Source organism: Oryctolagus cuniculus, chromosome 2 (assembly GCF_051225735.1).
Source record: "Oryctolagus cuniculus isolate XC-2025 breed Fujian yellow rabbit chromosome 2, ASM5122573v1, whole genome shotgun sequence".
NCBI classification, from domain to species: Eukaryota; Metazoa; Chordata; class Mammalia; order Lagomorpha; family Leporidae; genus Oryctolagus; species Oryctolagus cuniculus.
In genome coordinates, this window is record NC_142868.1 from 101,348,568 (window position 1) to 101,354,200 (window position 5,633).

Here is a 5,633-nt window from a genome sequence, read left to right on the forward strand (position 1 = left end):
AGAAAAGAAAAGAAAAGAAAAGAAAAGAAAAGAAAAGAAAGGAAGAAAGAAAGAAAGAAAGAAAATACACTGTGACTAGGGTAAGTAACAATTATTTTCTAGAAGTAATAGCAGAATGACAAGCAAATATAAGGGAAATTACTGGAAATGATAACAATTACCTTAAAAAAGGAAAATGAAATAATTTTCACAAAATGTAAATCAAATGAAGATCATACACTTATCAGAGAAATCTTTCAAATAGATGGATTTTTAACTCATTCTATTGAAACTTTCATATATTAATGGGAAGTTTAGAATTTCATGAAATATAAAAAAGAACCTGAAAAGAGCCTAAAAAAGTACCTGAAAAGAGTGCCTATCATGTGGGTCTAAAATGTCTCTGAAAACATGTGTGCATGATGGTTGCTAGCACAACTTATAGAATTTTTATGGAGTTCATGACCTCATAATGAACACTTAACCAACATGGCCATGAATTCACAGTGGCAGGTCTGGAATACACTGGGATATTAAAGAAAAATACAGGTGATGGTAATCTTAAAGACAGTAATAAAAACATGTTGGATTTTTATGAAATAAAATGATTACTGTGAGTAGAAATGAGTAATTCAGTAGGAGCCATAATAGACAGACAATGAGATAATGGGAAAGCTAGTGAAAAATAGACTATTATAATACATTAAAAAAGAAATATTTTTTAAAAAACAATAAAATTATAAGTCAAAGATTGTGCTGCTTATTAGAATTAGCTCAAAATATGTTGGCTTTTAAATCAAGTGAAATTTAAAGTTCCATAACAATCAAGAAATGTACTAAGTATATTACCTGGTACTTGTGAATGACTACATTGGACAAAGATAGCCCTGAAAAATTTTGTATATGAACATCATCAGGACAACTTATAGAACTCTGAGGAAGCTGATGACTCAGCTTCACAGTGTAAGTACTGCCTTCAGCTAAGATACTAAAGATGCTCATAAGTGATATGTCTAAATTCAAAAAGAAAGTTTAAAAGTGATACACACCTTACGATATAAAATATATTGTCATTACTGTGAAAAGAAATCAGTAGTTTGGTCAGAAGAATAATAAAATGACAGAGATAAAAGGGAAATTGCTGAGAAGTAGCTCATTATAATTACATTTAAAAAACAACCTTTTCTGTAAATGTAAATTAAAGATGGTATCAATTAAGGGAATCTGAAAATTTGCCAGTATTTGTAACTAGTCTTTCACAGCTTTTTTTTTTAAAGATTCATTTATTTACTTGAAAGAGTTACACAGAGAAAGAAGGAGAGTCCGAGAGAGAGAGAGAGAGAGGTCTTCCATCCACTGGTTAACTCCCCATTTGACCACAACGGCCAGAGTTGCACCAATCTGAAATGAGGAGCCAGAATCTTCTTTCGGGTTTCCCACATGGGCCATCTTCTACTGCTTTTGCAGGCCATAGCAGAGAGCCAGATCTGAGGAGGAGTAGCCTGGACTGGAACCTGCAGCCATATGGGATGCTGGCACTCAGGTGGTGGCTTTACCCACTATACCACAGCGCCGGCCCCTGCCACAGCTTTTAAAGCCCAAAGATGGGGCTTGGCAGTGAGGTCTTCAGCAGAGAACTCCAGACACTTGAACCTTTCCTTGGCTGTGTTGGAATCGCTTTAAGGAGACATCAATGACCCTGTCAAGTATGAGATGTTTACATTTCAGAATGGAGGTGTTCAAATTTTATGCAAATACCCCGAGATTGTCCTGCAATTCAAAATGCAGCTGCTGACAGGGAGATAAGTCCTCTGTGACTTCAGGAAGACAAAGGAGAGTGGAAACACGGTGTTCATTAAGGCTCTGAAATTCTGTCAATATCAATTATTCAACAACATTTTCTTTTTTCCTATATAATTTGGACAATTCTCATGCCAGCTATTACTTCTGCAAACTATCAATTTTTGACCCTCCTCCTTTTCAAGTAGAGATTCTCAGAGGAGAATATTTGCATATTTAGGAATCACAAGCTCTGTTGCCAGGTGAAGTTCTGGTTACCCATAGGATGTGCAGCTTTTGCAGTAGTCTACATTTTTGAATGCATATTTATTTTTCGGCTTACAAAGGAGAAATATCAATCAAGTGTGCATGACCCAAATAGTGAGTATGTGTTCATAGCAGCAGTGAACACAGCTAAAATATCTGCACTGACAGAACTCTCAGGCACCTGGGCATGGCACACATTGGTCAGGTCTCCTCAACTTAAAGTGAGAGAGTCCCTTGTTTCCTGGACTAGAGTACTTGACTTGATTGGACCACATCCATCTCCTGCTCATGTTTTGTTCATTCTGCACCAGTGACTCTAAAAGCCAGCAGGATTTGCACAGATTTCCTTGGTGCTGCTGCTTTCTCAGAACAAACACCTTCTTGCAACTAGCTTTATAGAAAGCCCATCTCATATGCACTCAACAAACAGACCTCACTGGGAAGGAATCCTTTTGTCTAGGCCTACTTTTAGCAATGCAGTAAAACAACTCTTTTTTTTTTCTCTAAAGCAGCCATTTTTTTTCTTTAAAGCACAGCCAGCACTGTGCTGTAGCAGATAAAGCCGCCACCTGCAATGCCAGCATCCCATATGGGTTCCGGTTCAAGTCCCAGCTGCTCCATTTCCAGTCCAGCTCTCTGCTATGTCCTGGAAAAGCAGTAGAAACTGGTTCAAGTCCTGAGCCTCTAAACCCATGTAGGAGACCTGGAAGAAGCTCCTGGATCCTGGCTTCAGATTAGCTCAGCTCTGGCCATTGCAGCCATCTGGGGAGAGAACCAGTGGATGGAAGACCTCTCTCTCTCTCTCTCTCTCTTTCTGTCTCTCTTTCTCTCTCTCTCTCTCTCTTTCCCTCTCTCTCTCTCTCTGCCTCTGCCTCTCTGTAACTCTGCCTTTAAAATAAGTAAATAAATCTTTTTTAAAAATATTATCAGGAACATTCAGATACTTAGTAAAAATCTGATAGAGTTTTTAGGTTAATCAATTCTCCTTGATTTTGATTCCGTTACTTGAGCTCTGGGAAAAAACAGAAAGTAGGGAGATATTAAATCAAGTAAAGCTGTAGAAGGGTTTCTAAAGAAGAGAAAAGATTACATGGATAAAATAATCTAATGAAAATCTTCCTGATAACTATGATTTTTGTCTGACTTTAGTACCTTCTCACTAAAGTATGGACAGGGCCAAGAATAAAGCATTGATTTACTGGCCCCAGAGCCAGAGATAATAATCTGAGGATCAAAAGAAATTGGCAATGTTTTTTTCCCAACACCAAACTTTGCTATTCATTCAAGATCACCATTTTCCAACACACACACACACACACACACACACACACACACACTCAGGCTAAAAAAGCAAAACTTCTTTATTATAAAGAAACTTTACTATTGACATTCAGAATGTCTTTTAATTTATTCTATGTGGCTTCCCATGTCTGTTCATGAAATTTAAGGTAGAGTTGATGTTTTTCTTCATTAACAGGTAATCAAAATACACCATTGGCACATCTAATCTTAGTAAAATAATAAAAACTTTCAATAATCAAAATTATAGCTACCTTTTTTTCCCAATTCAATCCTAACACAGGCTGACCATTTACAGGAGAAATAGGATGTGACAGGTACCTGCAGATAATCTGATTTAGTTAAGCACTCTCTTCACTTACTATGCTAGAAAAGATGGTAATTCACCTGACTTTTGGCATCACTGACACTTGCTAGTCAGGTATATGGGTCTAAGACAATCTGTATCATCTCTCCTGTGCACATGGACCAACTCTATTCCATGACATAAACTTAAGCAACAATTGTTCTTACAAACTCTAAGAATACAGGTCACTTAAAAAAGCCAACTCTTTGTCATTCCACTTTCAAAACATGTGGCCAATCAGTCTTGGGCATGAGTCAGATTCAAGTCCAACATGGCAGGAGTCACTATTTATGCTCCCCAGATAATCTTCTGAAAGCCCCTCTCTCCTGATCATATGAAGGGAGTTGCATCCTGACTCCTTCCCCTGGGAAGTGTGATAGGACACTTAGCACAGTAGCTAGTCTCTGTTTTTGTTTTTGTTTTAATTTTTATTGACAGGAAGACCAGTCTGTTCCCTGACTCATACACTCCCAATCCTTTATAAACTTGACATGGTTAAATATCTTGAAAATCATGTAACTCATTTCCCCCTCCTCCTCATGTAAGAACTAGATCATGTTTTATTCTCTCACCTTCAAATCCTTTGTCTAGGGCCTCAGCTAACATAAATAAGGAGTCTCATTTTAAGATTCTGTCTCATGTGGTTCCAAAACTGCATTGAATTCAAGTAAGGAAAAATAATTATTTTTTTTTTATTAAATGAGGTAGACCAAATGGTGACAGGTGATTTTTTTTGAGAGGCAGAGAGACATATAGACAGGGAGCGCCCTTTGGTTGGTTCACTCCTAAGATGTCCCAACAGCCAGGGCTTGGCCAATACCAAAACTAGGAGCTGTGAACCCAGTCTAGAAACCTTATGTGGGTGGCAGGAGCCTAAATACTTGAGCTGTCACTGTTGACTCCCTGAGTCTGCATTAGCAGAAAGCTGGAGTCAGGAACCACAGCTGGGCATTGAACTCAGGCATGCATGGGACGTGGGCATTATAAACAGCATCTTACCCTGGGCTAAATGCTTGCCCTATCAGCAGATGATTTCAAGATATTTACAGCTGAAGTGAGATCACCATTTGACCTGTATTCACCTATCTCCATGCTTTTATTGGCAACCATATGCTCATCTTTATAACAATTAAAAATGTGGTGGAGTTGATGATTTTGATGTAGCAGGGATAAAGGCTTAAATCCCAAGAAAACAGATACGCTACTCTTTTCACAAAACCAATAATCTTTCTTCCACAGAGGACTCTCCTTAGAGAATCTACAGGTCAAGAAGAACTCAAGGAGAGGGATATCTGCCTTTCTGGTAATACTATCTTAGGGAACTCATAGGCTATTAAGAAATAATTAACATTAGATAGGTCAAATAACAGATTTTCCATCAAAGAAGATAGTGGCTCCCGGAAAGCCCCAAATAAAGTGACTCTATGTAGAACGAAAATCAGGAGCTGATTTTAAATCAATAGTTTTGTAATATGGAGAAACAATCTAAAATAGAGTCTGCTGGGTTTAAAAATCTCTAGAACTCTGAATTGTGCTTAATGAGAATCAGGCTTTGACTTCCACAGCATTTGGGTTTGAAATTCCTCTTGAATATCAGAAATCTTAGTATTTCAACACGACCCATTTCCACGAGCATCAGAAACACACTAGCTACAACACTGTGGAATGTTTTCCCTGTAATTTGCTGTTTTAACATGTTTTTGCTTGGCATTTTCAAATTTTACTTTTTCTTTTGCCATTAACTATTTCTACGGTAGCTTTATGAATTTAAGTTTTGGTATTTGTGCAAGATTTACCTGGTTAGAAAGAATAATTTCTAAAAATTACATTTTAATAAATCTTATCAAAGTTCAGAATATGTTAGGATGAAACCATGCACAGTTTACTTTGTGGATAATACTTTTCCTTCATACCCACAGAAAGAACTACATAAACTACACAGATTTGCATTCAGAGGGCATGT

General features: G+C 37.4%; 1 pseudogene; it reads left to right on the top strand.

Annotated features, from left to right (window-relative positions):
• Nucleotides 1–602: 602 nt before the first annotated feature.
• Nucleotides 603–4,999, top strand: LOC149127952 (inducible T-cell costimulator pseudogene; annotated as a pseudogene).
• The last annotated feature ends 634 nt before the right edge of the window (nt 5,000–5,633 follow it).